Raw genomic sequence first — 16232 nt, 5'->3', positions numbered from 1 at the left:
GTTTGAAGCCCCCTGGCCAGGGGTGTGCTGCTTGCCGCTCTCCCCCATGCCTTCATGGCAGGGGGCCTGGGGGATCCTCATCGCACCAGCACCAGCACAAGGTTTCCACGGGTGGCAGGCCGAGGTGCCCACACTGAGGAGAAGAAGCAGTGGGTGCTTCTCCCAGCCATCGCGGTGCGGCGGGATGCAGCGAGCAAGGGGAGCATCTCAGGGACCGGGCGTACGCAGCTACATCCTGGCCTGCCTTTGATGCATCAAGCTGCAGCCCAGTCCCAACGTCAGCGTCAGACTGAGCAAGTTCAGGCAGACACACGTGCCCCAGCTGGTTCTCGGTGCCAGGGCGGAAGGCAGCGGGACAGCCCCGGGGGGCTGGCTGGTAGGTGGGGGTACCCATCTCCATCCACCCTACACCTGCCCTGCCCACGCGCTGCCCTTTGGCTGATCTGGTGGCCTGGAGGAGAGCCAGGACCTCCTCTGCGGGGCCTTTGAAACCTCTTGCCTCTCCCAGCGCAAGCCAGCGGCCTTTTTTTAAGCAGTCGTGGGGGTCTGTAGGAGGGGAGAGGAGGGGAGCAGGAGGGGAGGCAGGGGAGAGCACTCCTCGCTCGCTGGAGCACAGGGGACCCCCCTCTCCTCTGTCGCCTTGCCAGAAAGAGCCATTTGTTTCCAGTAGATGAGTTGCAGCCCCTGCACCTGTGGTTATCAGCTTCAATATATCTTAAATTTAACCTGCATCACCTATTTATACATCCAGTGCCAGAATATGTTTTTCTCCGGGCGTAAGGCCGGGGCAGCAGCCCAGGAGAGGGGAGCAGGGCTGGCTGGGGAAGCTTTGCAGCCAGGCTGATGATCCAATTAAGTCAACAAAGAGCCCCAGTGATAGGATCTAAGGGTTCAGGAGCTGGGGGTAAACAGGGAACGGCAGAAGGCAAAGCCAAGCAAACATATGGAATAAGTTACGGGGGAGACGGTTGAGGCAAAGTGCAGAAATGAGTTCAAGAGATGCCTGGGCTTTTCTCAAGAGAAGGAAAAGGACTCGAGGGGGTCTGCTTGAAAAAGCAGGAAGGGGGGATTAAGATAAAGCCAAAAGATGGAGGCCTGCTGTGCTGACTGGCCTTTGCTTGCTCCTGGAGCAGTTTTTTTTCCTTTTTTTTTTTTTCCTTTTTTCATTTGGCTGTAACAGATATTAATGTAATTAAAGGATGCGGGAACTACTGGAGAGATCGGCGGTAAGTTAAGGGCGAGCAGAAGGGAGTAGAAGTGGGAGCTACCTAGCAACCAATGCACAGGAGCCAATAAAATGTACGGATAGGCAAAATCGGGGGCGGGGGGATGGTGGAAATAAAGCCCAGGACCATGAAAGACAAGCTCAGACACCATATCCCCAAAGTCCTACAGTGGTGTAAGCAGGAGAGCTGATGACTGCGCAGTGAGCCGGGGGGATGTGACACCAGCCCCAGGGTCCTGGGACGAATTCTCACCTGTCCCCATCTGCGGCTTTATGCCATGGCTTGGTCGTGTCTGAGCCCTGGGCAGCACTTTGGTAATGCTTGGGTGAAGGATCAGCTGGGTTCGTGGCCAGGGTGGTGTCAGCAGGTGGGTGGAGAAGGTAAGAAGCACAGGTCCCCATGTTGGGCGGCCAAGGGCGACGGAGGCAGTGGGACTGAGACCCGGGAACCCAGAGGAGCCCGTCTATAAGTGATTTGGGCCAGACTGGCCACAGAAATGAACAACAGGGGCTATTTTGGCTGCTCTCTGTATTCCCCAGGGATGGTGGCATCCCCCCACCCCCAGGAGCAGCCTGCCTGGTGGCTCCAAAACCCCACCGCGGTGGGGCTGAGCCGCACTCCTTGCCCAAGGAGGAGGGAGGGGGGAAACTGGTCCACAAAGAGTGTCCCTGCTATGCTTTGACCTGCTTAAGAGCTTTTTATAAAACTTATTTGCAGTTAAAGCCATGCGACGTTTTATTTCAGGCAAGACCTCGCATTTGATCCTGTAATTGTGGCATGATTTATTTTTTTTTAAAGAATACAGTGTTACGAAAACGACACCCAAGAAGAGCTTGTCCTCGGTCTCACTGTGCTTTTGGGAAGGACAGCAGCCTTTCTCCAGCAAGCAAACCCACAGTTTCCATTTTGAACCTTAGCTCCACGTCATTATTGGATGCAAACCTTGTTTGGCTTTCAAGTGTGGAGAATATTCCCAAAAGGTCAAGAAAAATTGGACAAGTTGTCTTTTAAATTACCAGGCTTTAAAAAAACCCAAAGAATTTACCCAGATGTGAAAATTTGCTGTGTGTATCCTTTCTTTAATGTTGGACTTCATTTACTAAACTGCTGCTACGACATCACTGAGTTTTTCACCCCGGTGAAAAGTCTGGACAGGCTATTTCTAAGAAAATGTGTCATCATTAAGGAGTTGAGGGGGAAGGCGGGTGAAAGAAATGTTTGCCCTCCTGTGGCTGGTTGCAGCTGATGTCTCCACCGGTGTCACACATGTCACCTTGCCATGGGCTTCCTCGCAGGCCCTTGGCAGGAGCCGCCGTGGCACCAAAGAGGAGGGCTAGAGCTCCACTGCACGCTTCAGGGCTCAACCCCATCCTTATTTTCATTTGGGCCCCACTCTCGCTTGCTGCTCCGTATTAACGGCGGTAGCTTCTGCCATGGCTTCCCGTGGTACGGCTTGCATCGTTAAAAGTAAGCACATTCATGCTTGCAGGATCAGGGACTTGTTTTGCAGTAATGGATTTGTTGCAGAATTATAGCTAACTAACTGTGTCTTCTGCAAAAAAAGAAAAAAATTGGTTATGCTGGTTTTTGAGTTTCAGGCCATTAAAAATTACCCAGAATGTACAGTCACTCAGTAGCAGCTTCGTAGATAAGGATTTAATTATAAGCCCTGCACTCACTTATACTCTTTGAATACCAAATGTATTTTGTGATTGCTTTCAGAGCGCACTATTTTTTTCCCCCAGAAATTTGAAGGCAATTGAGCAATTTTACAGTCTGGAGTCCTGATTCAGCAGCCTTCCCTGTTCAGCAAAGAAATGATGTGCTTAACTCCAATGGGACTCGGGCATACGCCTAATTGGGACCAACGTTTAAGATCACATTAAAATTAAAATCTTAATTTTTGTAGCATTTTTGCGCCTCTGTGTGGAGCACAATTGGGTTCTATTGTAAAATCTCTGATTTGCTGCAGACTCTCTTACGTGTACAGCGCAAAGCCCAGAAGGTGTAACGGAAAGCTTACATGCAGTTTGTGTGTAAAATACTTGGAATATGTTCTGTGTATTACTATGTATGTATGTATGTATGTATGGCATTTGAATACAATGCATGTATTCAAAGAAGGAGGAAGAGAAAAGGAAAATTTGGAGATACCCCAGGGGGTCTAACAGCCGAGCAGCTCATAGTAAGGATAGCTGGGAGTAGGCTCGTAACTGGAAATTTTCCTTGGCTGATGACAGCTTCCAGTTTCTCTCTGTTGGGGGTGGGGTGGGGGGTTGCTTTTGTTTCTGCAACGTTTCTTGCTTTCTTCTGCCTTCCCCATCCCACCATCCAGATTCTTGGCAAATTAGATGCTTCAGGACAGCTCTGCAATGCTGAGCTGGCCCAAGGCACCCACTGACTGTGTTGGAGACCCAGGTTCAAGTGCAAGCTTTGTTCAGCCTCTGTTCAGCTAAAATATTTGTACTCAGTCTTTCCTTGTCCTAATCATTTGGCTACTGGCCAGGCAGGCCTGATATTATATCCTCCTCCAAAGTCTGGCTTTAAGGAGAAATTCCATCCTTTTTCCCCGTGAAAGTTTATAGCAGCTGCTGTACTCCTGGGGAACAAATCAGCTCCGATGAGCTTGCATTGTCTCATGGAAAAGCCATTTTATTCAAAAATTTCTGAGCAAGCTGTAGCCAGCACGCTGGGCTACATCCTCGTGCTCTGAATGATACGTGACCTGCAGGTCCTGGGGACCCTGCTGGGCTGACCAACCCAGGGACCTGGGGCTGAACGGAGAGCAAGAGCCCCACGCCTGGGATCCGTCCTCTCCCCTTCCTTCTCATCCGGTGGGATGTGCTCTCACTTGGTCCAGTGCTTGTAAGCCATCCCTGGAGAACATGTGGGGAGCACCGTGGTCACTTAGCCTGGGTGGGTTAAACCAATATGCGTGCGCTGAGCCCCCCAGGCAGCTGGTGTGGGACACTAATGGAAATGTGTGGGGTGTGCAGAGAGGGCATGTGGGAAACGGTGGTTCAGCAGGTTTGTCCTGCTTCCATCAGCACCTCTTCTGCACCAGAGAACGGGATGATGCAGCGAGGGGATGGGACGCTGGTTACACGTATGTTCAAGAGGGAGAGTGCATCATGTAAGGGGGCCTCGAGTTTGGACTGGAGCTGTGATCTTTCACACCTGCACATTAAAGGACAGATAAACTTCACGTGAATTTTCCCCCACGGGAATTTTTTTATGACCTGTTACATCAGCATGAAAAATAATTCCCCCTGACAGCTGACTTCATTACACCGAAACGCCCATGGCTGTTTCAAATGGCAGTGCCCTTTGTGCCTCTGTTGTCTGCTGCAGACACGCCAAGGAGGGGAGGAGGAGGACAGGACTCCGAGAGGGCTGCATCCCTCCACCTTAGAAGCACCCCCCAGCTGCACAGCTTTGCTCTGCTCGTCCCCATCCTACCTTTTCCCCTGCTGTTTGGGAAACCAGCAACACGAAATAAAGCCTTGCAAACCTTCCCAGGTGGGAACCGTGGCGCTGAACCCGCACGTCACCCCAGAGCCACGGTGTCCTCGCACAGCAGCCTCCACGCTGTGACTGATTGGCAACACACAGCCTGGCACATCTCGTGGGCACGCATGACGTGCGCTGGGTCTTGGGTCCTTTCAGAGCATCCTGCTCTGAAATGCCATCAGACCCTAAATCACAGAGGATGTCCCCAGCATCCACTCAAATCAGAAGAGTGCACTGCTTCCTGGCTCATTTTAATGTCCCTTCCCCTGGAGGACATCAAGCTTTGAGGAGCTGGACCAGTCTATAGGGCAAGTGGCAAGCCCCACGGAAGCATCCATGGGAAACACATCTGCCTTCCACCCACTTCGTGACAGCACAGCTGGGGACAGCAATAAGTCGCCGGGCAGTTTTGCTTTAGGAAAGTTACTGCCGGCACATTGTTCTCTACTGTACTGCAAGGTAGTATCTGGATATTAAATAAGGAGCGCGAAGGTTTTTCTCACCATTATAACAACACCGCAAACTGCTATGTTATTTATTGTCATATCATTTTTGCCAAGGGCTTTAGCTTGTCTATTGGTCGTTAGAAGCAGAAGCGTTTGCAAAACAGTTTAAAAAAACATCTTGCGCCGCTATTCCTCAGCTTCCATTTCCAGGCGCTCTACCTCAGGAAAACGGCGAAACTGCCTGCGCGCAAAACGCTGCCAGATGTAGAAAGTAAACGAGCTGAGAAAACGAAATGCTTTTTATCATTTCTTTCAGCTAGAGTAATCGTACGCGTTACTGGGAACAATTGCAGGAACGAAATTTTCAGAGAGAAGTGTGATTTAGATTAATTTCAAATCCCTTTTGCCTGTTTTTGGGTTTTTTTTTTAACACTGGTTGGAACTTGTGCCTATGGCTTCTTGTCCTGGGGGGTCTGTTGGGATCTCCACGATGTGAGCAACCCCAAAATACAGGCTCGGCCTGTCCCCTCTCTGCTTCTTTACCTGTGCTACAGCCACTACGCCACACACCACGGCCGAGAGCAAACAGCCGCAGCCGCTCTGTGTTTGCTTTTCTCCTCCTGCCCGGCCATCAACGCGTAATTGCAGAATATTTGGAGGAAGGGCAGAAATGAAGGTCGGGACCCCACAGCCCACACCGGCTCCCCCCACCCCGGCCAGCCCTCCCCGCCGGCTTTACGTGATGGGAATCGGCAGCAAGCTCGGCCTCACCCCGGCTGTGAATCCCGTGGGATAAGGAGCGGGAAGTGCTGGAGGGATGTCCCCGAGATGGTGTTTTAGTGAGAGGGACGGTGTTCCTGGGGCAGCATCCCTGTCCCCAGCAGCCGGCAGGGATGTCTGCCGCTGCAGAAGCCTTTACCAAGTCCCTCTACCAGTAACCACTGGCTACCAGCTTTTGTCATTCAGATGATGATGTCCCTGTGTCTGCACCGTTATTGGGCTCTTAATATTTAGCAGCCTGTCGGGCAGCTTTAATTAGTTTCTCTCTGGAGCAGGCTGTGGTTTGGAGGGGGGGCTGGGGGGAGACACATGACTGTAAAAGGCATTTGCAGAGGTTCAAATGCAAGTTCAGGCTTAAATGTGCAGGACTGCGAGATAAAAAGAAGTGTTAAAAATGTGCCCTTTGTGATATGCCTTCCAGCTCCGGCGGCCAGCGTGCACATTGGTTATGAATATAGGCGGCTGATTTAGGGCCGCAGCGTGCCAGCAGAGCCGCCACAGACCACGCAGCTGAGCAGAGGACGTCCTCCCCCCAGACCCCCATGCACACATAGGCACCCCTCCCGTCCCCAAACCACCCTCCGGCCCCAAGAACAGCTCAACGCCCCCCAGCTCTCCTCCACAGAGGGCACCCAGACCCCAGAGGAGCACCCCCAGCATTGCTCTGCAGCTTTACTTGCTCCCCCCTGCCCACCCACCAGCTTCCCCATGGGCCTTCCCCTCCCTGGTCCCCCAGCCCAGGGGCAACCTCTTTTAGTGGCATCAGGAAAAGCCAGAACAACACCTGAAGGCCCATTTGCCTTAATTTTGTCAGTCCCCAGTCAACCAAAAAGTTTGCACTGCCCCCACCACCCCACCCCTGGCATGTCTTGTATATCCTATATGTCCTATCCATTCCGGACCACCTGCAATGGAGGGGGCGCTGCCATGGGCTTATGTGTGACACAGGAATAATCCCGCCACGACCTAGGGTGGACCCGTGAGCCAGAAATAATAACTCCAAATATTTTAAACAGCCAGAGGAGACTGGCTGAGATAAAACGTCGCGGGGAATTCCCTGCCAGCACAAACAGTATGAATTACAGAATTAGTAACACAAAGTATCGCTAACCGTCCTGGCTCTGCAAAAATAGGCTGTGTCTCGCCAGTCTGAAGGCAGCACGGGGCGGTTTGAGAAGGGCAAGACTGGTGCCACAGGGATATGGCTGAAAAGATGCCAATTAGTGGGTTTGTTCTTGGCTTTTGTGGTGTTTCATGACCTCCCTGGTTGGGCGTATTCTGCAAAGGTCAGTCTGACCTGGATCACTGGGATTCAGATGTTAGGGGTTTTTTCGATGTAAGAGAAGTGGCCAGCCTGGCATTTGGGACAGACGAGTTGCTCCGCAGCAGGTCGGAAAGGCAGTTTGGCTCTCAAGGCACCACATGGCCTGGCTCAGCTGTTTCTAAAATGAAGGCAAGCCTACAGCGGCCAGAGCAGCTCCTTACATCGGATTTTGAATATTCGAGGGGAAAAAAAATTCCCGGTATGGAGCAGCTCCGGCTTTCCTCACGTTTCTCAGTCCGTGTTCACTCCTGCTCTGTGAGATTCCCGCTCCGCTTGACGAGCGCGTTGCAGGGACCGTTCGCACTGGCTTGCTTCTCAGGGCAGCGGAGGTGAAAGCTGCACAGATATTTAACAGTAATAACCCTCACATTCAAGCACTTTGCAGACGTTTACTGCAGGCAGCAATATCTCTGTGCTACAGATAGGGATTTTAAGAGAGACAGGGATAACCTGAATTGCCCAAGGTCCCAAAGGAGAAGCGTGGTGTGGTATCAGAGCTGCAAGTCTAGTATCCTTACCTTACAGACACATGCAAAGCCTGTTAGGCAAAACCTTTCTGTATTAAAAGAAGTCTCTCTTTGGGGAAACCAGTGATCAAACTCCCATCCTGTGTCCATTTGGCAAATTGCTTCTCACAGCCTTTGCGCTGCTTTTGAAACTTATCCCGAACCCCTACAATTCCAAACGCTTCTTGTCAGCTCCAGGTGACCACCAAACCTCTTCTTTGCCATCACTAGTATTTTTAATACTTAATAGAAATCAGTAGTTTATTTCTAAAATGCTGGAATATGCAACAGGATAAAAAAAAACATTTGCTTGGAGAGACTTCTTGTGCAGCTAATCAGCTCAGTAATGCATCGTTTTGATAAAAAGCTCTGCCCTCTTCGTTTGGTAAACACAGCAATACATTATTCCTTCCTGCGTGATGACGTTAAATAAGGGAAACGTGTTGCAGACGGGGTGGTTTCCTGTGCTTCTGGTCTCGTTCAGGCGGTTTCCAGATGACAAGATCTCAGATCCGGGAGGGACGCGGCGGCTGCCTATGTGGGGGTAAAAGCAGCTCTGCCTTTATGTCCTCGGGCTTATCACTTAGCCCGAAATATTCCCAAATTCACTAATTTCAGGCTTCAGGGAGGGCTGCGTGGCTTACAGGTTACTGAGCTTTCCCAGAACTTTACATGCAACTCCCTGTAACTCCCTTCCATGGGACCAAGTCAACAGCGGCAAAATCCTGGGTGGGCCCACCAAGCTCCCCAGATCCCAAACCTGGGGGCAAGCAGAGGGGACCCAAGCAGGCAGAATTATCCAGGAAACACACACAGCTGGGATGCAGGCAGAGCCAGCGGCTGGGAGCGCGCAGGTGAACACGCTGGCACCTCTTAATCGGATGCTAATTGCAGAGAGGGAAGGAGCTGGCTGGAGCCTGCGAAGGGTGCTGGCAGCAGCAAGGAAAGGCACGGATCCACTCCCCAACCTGCTCTGCAGAGAGCCGGGATATGATTTGGGGTGTAAAGCTGTATTAATGTCCAAAGTGCTGCTTGGCTCACACAGGAATCCTTTGTGTCCTTAATGAAGGGAAAAAACAGGGCTTTATTCCGAAGCTTTGTGTATAATCAGATGCCGTGTTGTAAGGCTCTGGAAAACACACCAGAAATAATAATTGGGAGGAAATAAAAGGTTTAGTTCAAAACAGTGTGTGATTTAAATAAGAAACGAAAAAGAAAGTGCGCAGGATTTGAGCATCCGAAGAATGAACTTCTAACTCATTTGCATTGAGATTACAGGGGGAGGGGCAGCATTTAAACTGGTATAAAAAACTAGTTTAGATGTAAATGAGAGATAATGGTCTTTGGTAAGGAAATAAGCAGGGGGATGAACTTTGGCCTGTCAGGAGCCTGCCGCAAGTCCTGGCATTGTCGCCGGAGCTGGAAGCCCCAGATGCAGTAATTAGCAATGAGTTTGCAGATCTCAGCACCGGCGGAACAAAAGGGCATGGTGGCGGAGCTGGGCTGCCAGCTGGGAGAAGGGGAGGTGAGCTGGCACGCCGAAAGGGATCATTACCCAGCAGTTTGCAGAGGGGAAAAGAAAAGATCCGAGGTTGCAGCCTGGGGCAGGCATAAAAGCAATCTAGGGTTTGCGGGGTTTAATAGTTCCCAGAGCCCTGGCATTTTCAGCTGAAAACTTCCCTCGGCAACTGAGCCAAAGGGGTCGAGGTTCCTGCGATGCCCATGGAGACAAGTGCTGCTATTCTTTAACCCTTGAAGGCTCAGCTGGTTAGTTTGGATCAGAGAGGCACGCTGCTTGGAGAGTTGCGATCTGGTTTATAAGCATCCCATACGCCTGTGCTCACCTCCTCCAGAAGGAAGGGGGGAGGTGGGAAGCGGCTCGCAAGCCCCCACACTGCTTTTCTCCCCCCTTGCCCCCGGGCCGGGACCGTGTCCACTGCACAGGCAAGTTAAAGCCATGTGTGTATAGCCCATATACATCCTGCAAGCTGCAAGGGTGTCATTCGCTAAAGTTTGGCCCGAGATCTAACGTTTATTGCTAGTATTATTTGTATATATTGGAGAAGAGCTGGTCCCAGTTTGCTCTGGGAAAAGCCCAGCTCTCTCCCCAGGGTCCCTCAGCTTGTGGAGGGATTGATTGTGCTGCTTATTACTACCGCGTTATTATTTTTTAATCGCTCGCAAGGAATAGCCTCCCCGGAATGCGGTGTTTGTTTCTGCTGAGGCTGTCATGGTCCAAATCCTCCAACCCAGGACGGCAGCTTCTGGCGTAGCAACCCCCCTGCTCGTGAAAAAATGTGCCTCCGCTCCTTTCCCTGTGTGTGGTGCGGAGCCGTTCGCTACGGGCACATCTGATGAATACCGTCTGTTGCCACCTCTCAGTGGCCTGCCTAATCCCAGGCAGATTTGTTATAGATTTACATGCGGAGTGACCCGGTTTCTGGGTCCTGTCAGGAAAAAAATAACTCTGCTGTCATCCGAGTGATGCATGAGGCAGGCAGCCCTTGGGTCAGGCTCAGGCTTTATGTTCCCAGGACTGGCGGAGGAATGTGATTTGGCCTGCTGCTCTTCTGCCACTGCACTTAACACCCCGTACGGCACCTAAATACTGCCAGGGATACTGCCAGACGAGGGTCCCAACCCCTCACAGCATCACTGAGCCGGTCTCCATCCCTCACTCTGGGCTTTCACTCACGCTTTGCGGGTGCTGGCTTTGCATACCATGAGATGGGGTCCCAAGAAAGAGACCCCAAACCCACCCCAGATGTTCCCAAGCAGTATTTGAAGCAGAGGAGGATGAATAGCCTGAGAGCGGGGCAAAAGAGAGGTTTCCACTGCATAGCAGTGGAGAGGGAGGTGAGGGGCTGCTGTTTCGGTTCCCCACTGAGCTCCAGTTTAGCACCCAACGCTCCAGTGCCCGGGCTCTGGGCAGGGGGACAGGAGGTGCAGCCCCTGTCTTCATCCCTGTCCCCATCCAGGCACACTGGAGCAGCGTCACTCTTCTGCCCGAGTGTCCCACACAGAGACGTGGAGGGCCTCCAAAGGATGCAGAGGGAAGAAAGCAGCCGGCCTCCCATAGCCCTCGCCCTGCCTGGGCTGTGGCCATCTAGGAAGCAGGTAGCAAGTCTGTTCCTGCTGCACTCAGGCCCTGTTTTTATTAGTTTCTTACCAGAGTGTTTCAGGGAAAGTCCTGAAGCATCATTTATTCCTCTCCCTCCCTCCCCCAGACTAATCCCATTTCACGGCAGCGCTGCCCAGCAGCTCCCCTGCCTGCTGCCCACCGTGCTCTCTCCCACTGCCGTCCTCCTCTGAGGCCACTGCTCCTGCCCCACAGAGCATCCATGTGCTTCTGTGCATGCGTCTGTGTAAGCACTCACATGCGTGTGTGCGGGAAAAGCAGGGAGGGAAGGGAAACATCCCCGGGCTTTCTGCGTTCTTCTGCGGCTGCTCTAGCTTTGCAACGTGGGTGCCAGGGTGCCATCTCTCACTGCGTCCCATCTCTCGCTGACGGACACTAGGAAGGTCACGGCGAAAGGCATCCAGTGTCCTGGCATGGGTGGCCCCGAAGGGAAGGAGGAGCAAAGGAGGTGCAGGTCTCTCCTCCCTCCCGTACGCCTTCCTGAACCTGGGTTGTGCCACCGCGCGCTGCGAGCCCAGGGCTGGACCCTGCGCCCCCACGGTCACATCCTGCAGAAGGGAGCTCCATGCTGATGGCTTCAGGAGACCCCAGCCCAGGGAGCCACGAACTTCACCGCTGTGTTTTCAGTGGGGTGACCGAAGGAGGCAAGTGGTTGTGACCTTCCGGCAGCAGAGCTGGGCACTGCTGCTCCAGACATCCCATCCCTGTCCTGACACCCATGCCCCAGCATGGCCCTGAGCAAGTTGCTTGGTCTCCGAGGCTGGAAGCGTGGCATATGGTACTCCTGACCTTTGGGGAGAGAGATGTCTCTGGGATCAGTCCAAAGCTTCCTAGCAGGCTGTTTCATACCTGAATACACAGAAGTAGGTGGAGGATTGATATTTGAAATGCAGAAGTGGATGGAGGAAAAACATGAGTCCCTCCTCGAAATAGCAATGTGCTAGCATGGGCAGCAGCCATCTGTCCTCCGCGCTGGCTGGCCTGCGCCAGGCAGCACACGGCTGGCACTGCCAGGGGGGCACGGCTACGCTTTGCCATGCCAGGCTGGGGTTGGGTGTTTTTTAACTTCCCTTTTATTGAAGAAAAAGCAGACAATCCCGGCCAGATTTGCCGCTGGCGTCGCCCCAGCCACATGATGAGAGCAATGCCAGCAGCAGCTTCTGCTCCAGGACTTGATTGTCATCCAAAATGTGAACCAGCACCGGGAAAAGCCGCTAAGGTCAGGATACTCCTGGTGCAGCCGGGGGAAGCAAAAGGCCAAGGAGGGTGAGGAGAGGGGATCGCAGGCAGGGAAGGGATGTGCCTCCTACAGAGCTGCTTGTAATAATCGCTCTTAAAACGACGCGCCGCATGGATTGAGATTGCAGGCATTCCCCAGACCTGACGTGTAAAGCTCTGCTAATTTGGCAGCATTTTGGTCGGCTTTTTCTCCCCCCACCCCACCTCTTCCCAGCAAAAGAAGCCTGGATCAGCAGCCCAGCAGTTTACACTTCACACCCTTCCCTGTGTGCATTTGGAAAGAGCAGGCAAGCTTTGGTCTGGGAGCCAGAGCATGTTTGGGAGCCACCTCTCTAACTCCCAGAGCTGAGCACGCACGCAAGCTCAGGGGAAACTTGCACCAGGATGGGACGTGCTGCGTTTTTTTACCTCTGTCCCCCTCCTGGCCCTCTCTCTCACTCATTTTCTTTTTTTTTTTTAAGAAATTGAGAAATGAGTGCTTTGCCACCCAGCAGGTCAGAGGAGACCAGTCCTTCTCAGCTGTTGGTACTCTAGGCCAAGTTTCCCCTTTTGCTCCAGCATGGCTTTTGTCCCTCACTGCTCATGGGACAGCAAGTCACACAGATTTGGCCAGCTCTGGGGCAGCTCCTGCCTCCCCCTGCCCTCTTTGTCCATCACTGGTTTTTATTCCCAAGCTGGCTTTTGATCTCCAGTTTAAAAAATCCCCACCACCGTTTTTAATGCATCTCAGATATAATCTTCCCAGGGAGGCTGCGTCCCCTCTCCACATGCTCCCCGTGCTCCTGGAAAGGCCGGGCTGATTGCTTTCATGCATCACTCTGTAAAACGTACATCCCCGGAGGATTTCTCTGTCTGCAGGAGAATCCCTGAGGAGGAAGGGGTTGAATGCGCATGGGGACGGCAGTGGCACCCCTGGCCCTGGCTGCTGGGGACACATATGGGGCTGATGTGGCAGGGGCAGAAGATGGGCAGAGGGAGGAGGGGGGAAAAAAAGGTAATGAGGAAATGGCTCCTTTCTCCATGTCCCAGGTGAGCTGCATCACCTCTCCACGCCCCGGGTGAGTGCACGCCTGGCTCCACCAGCTATCCTCCTTTGCCATTAAGGCAAATTAAGGCAAATCTCTTGCACGCCCCTACCCTGCCTGCGGGCGAGAGCGTGTGCACCAACACACAGGGTGGTAGAGGGGATGGGGCAGAAGGCAGCTGGCAGTCCCCGGTGGTGGCTATGGCAGGGCAGCGAAGCTCCACATAACCTCTGGAATCCGAGGGCTCACGGCAAGCCCCCCTCCTGCCCCACCACCTACAGCTCCAAGGGCAGGGTAGGCACATCTCAGAGGCTTTCCGGTAACTCCAAGGCAGGCAGCCCCCCACCACGGCCACACTCCCATCCCCACTGCCGGATGGGAGCAGCTGAAGCCCAGCTCTGGAGCATGCTCCAGCCTCTCCCATCCCTCTTCCCTCTCCTCACTTTTTATCCAGTGTCAACAGCTGCCGTGTCAGGCAGGAGCGAGCCAGAGGAACTGCCGGGTTTAAACTGGCTCCTGGAGAGATCTCACGACTAGTAAATTTTCCAGTTAATCGTGTCCCGGTAGAGGGGACACTCACAAATCAGCCGCGCCCGGTGCCCCATAGCAGCGCTCCCTCCTATGGGTACAAGTAATCCTTCAGAAGAGCGGCCAGGGGAGAGGGGCGTGTTTTTCCCTGTGTTCTCAGTTTGCAAACCGCGGGCCTGTGATGGCTTTTCCAGCGTTATCACCGCTCCTCTTCCAGAGGCAATTAGCCCGCTTCCCCCGCTGTTTGCACAGGCCTTGCAGGCAGCAATGGGGGAGATGGAAAGATGGGAAGTTAAACCTGATTGCAGAGGCACAAAATCAACAGGGCGACAGCAGGGGCTGGGTATTGCCTGAAATGGGATGTAAAGCTCATTTTCTTTCATTTGGCAATGGATTCGTTCGCGGCTCGAGGAGAGCTGCTGGCTGTAGGTCAGATAGCACGTTATCTTCTTCACCGGATGCTTGTATCAGGAGTCATAACCTGTCTCTTGGGTCTGGAAAGCAACAGTCCTCCTGGATGCAGGTGATGGTACCCGACATCTCTGCAGAGCGTGGGGCAGTGGTGGCCATCCCCTGCGGATGGGCTGTTGCTGTGCCGTCAGGCTGCAGAGCAAGGTTTCCTGCAGGCAATTCACACCTCCTGTTTCAAAATGTACCCTCGGTCCCAGAGGAAGGTCCTCTGTCCTTCCTCTCTGCCTCTGGTGGGGTGTGGGCAGGTTTGGGGTCTGCGGGGCTGGGCCAGCAGGAGAGGGCCAGCACGGTGACAAGGGGTCTCTTCACGCTTTTGTTTTCTGTTGTAGCCAAGATGCAATATCTGAACCCATAAAATACATAAAACCTGGACTCCAGGCTGACTCCATCCCAGTCCCACTCCCACTGCAAGCAGCAGCAGGATGTAAATGTCAAGTTTCCACATTTTTAATATTATTCCCGGTTTTGTTGGGTTCCTCCAGGCTGGTGGCATTTCCCAAGGGAAGCCTCTCCCTCCTCCCAGTGCCCCAGAGGCACTCGTGACCCAGACTGGGACAGTCCTACCACTCTCCCCACCTCCACCAAGCCCTTAGCAACCCAGGTCAGGGAGACTCCTGCAAGGAGATGCCAGCTGCCCCATGAGGATCCCTTGCGTGGGGATGCCCCCCTCCTGCCCTATGCTGCCTCCTCTGACAGATGGCTGCAGGAGGGTGCAGCCCCCTGCCCTTGCTGCCACAAGAAAGGCAGGCCTGAAGGGAAGATACCTGGTAGCCTTGGTGTTAACCCAGCGTTCCCCACGACTGGCTGGGGAAGCCCAGCCTGACACCCACCACCCATCATCCAAAAGGGGCCTTGACTCTATGTGCTGGTTTCAGAGGCGGGGCCCGGGGGGGGAGCACAGCCCTCAGCACCTCTCCTAGATACAGCAGGCACCTGCAGGCGAGTGAGTGCCTCGGGCTTGGTCCTCGCTGTCATCCAGTCCTGGGTCCCTATGCCGTTCTTCCCCACCGAGACCTCGGGCAATGCTTGTCCTTGCTCGAACCCCTTTAGGGATCCAGCCCTTAATGCAGGGATGCTGCTGCCTCTGCCCCTCCTCCCCACAAAAGGACTTTAACGTTTCTTCCAGTGCAAAGGCTGAGGAGCATCTAATCCCAGCAGGCTGCTGTGGAGAGGACACCTCGTCTCTTGCTCCCTCTGTCCCGGCGGGCAGAGGAAGACGCGCTTGTGCTCGCTCCTGAGCCCACGCTCGCCTGCTGCCTGTGGGAAACGTCCCTCGGCGGGGGAAGGCGAGTTTTCTCCTGCTCCGCAAGGTTAGAGCTGCTGGGACATTCCCATCTCCTCCTGCCAAAGGCGCTGCTGCTGAAATCGCATTGCTGCAAATAAAACTGTCTCCTGGCTAATTACTAGGGAACGGTTCGCCTTCTATTTTTAGACAAGCTTGCAAGCTTGCATTGGAGATTACCCTGCTCCTGTCTCTTTGCTCTGCGCGTTTCTCTTGCTTCCTCTCCCTCACTGCGAGTCACGCTGAACCAAGCTCGGCTTCCCGTGGGGTCAGGGGAGCAGAGGACAGCCACACTCCTGCATGCCAAAAACAGTGATTCTAAAGCCATCGAGAGCAACTTCTTTAGCATTAGGTAGAGAAGGAGCCATGTACTGCGGAGCCAAGGAGACGCTTCTCGGCCTGCCATGCCCGGCCTCCGCCTGCTGAGTGCTCCCTCCACCTGGCCACAGCCAGGGACCTGCTTCCATATGCTCCACATGCTGCTCAAATCGTCCTGTCCAAGTTCTACACTCGTCTAAAACCAGGGGGAATAAGAAAGAAAGAAAGAAAAAGAGGACGCCCTTTCAAAGCCCTGGCCGGTGGGGCGGTCAGCACGTAACTTGGAGGCAGGGGGCAGCTGGAATGGGGAGAGGGGCGGGCAGGGACGGCCACAGGCATTGCAAATCCTGCGCCAAGCAAATCCTGCACGGCTGCTCAGCACAGATCTACAGGCTGCCCTCGCCACGCCATGCCCACGGATCTGCCTGATGAGGGGGA

Source organism: Larus michahellis, chromosome 1 (assembly GCF_964199755.1).
Source record: "Larus michahellis chromosome 1, bLarMic1.1, whole genome shotgun sequence".
NCBI lineage: Eukaryota > Metazoa > Chordata > Aves > Charadriiformes > Laridae > Larus > Larus michahellis.
The sequence above is the reverse complement of the archived record's forward strand: the minus strand, read 5'-3'. Positions refer to the sequence as shown.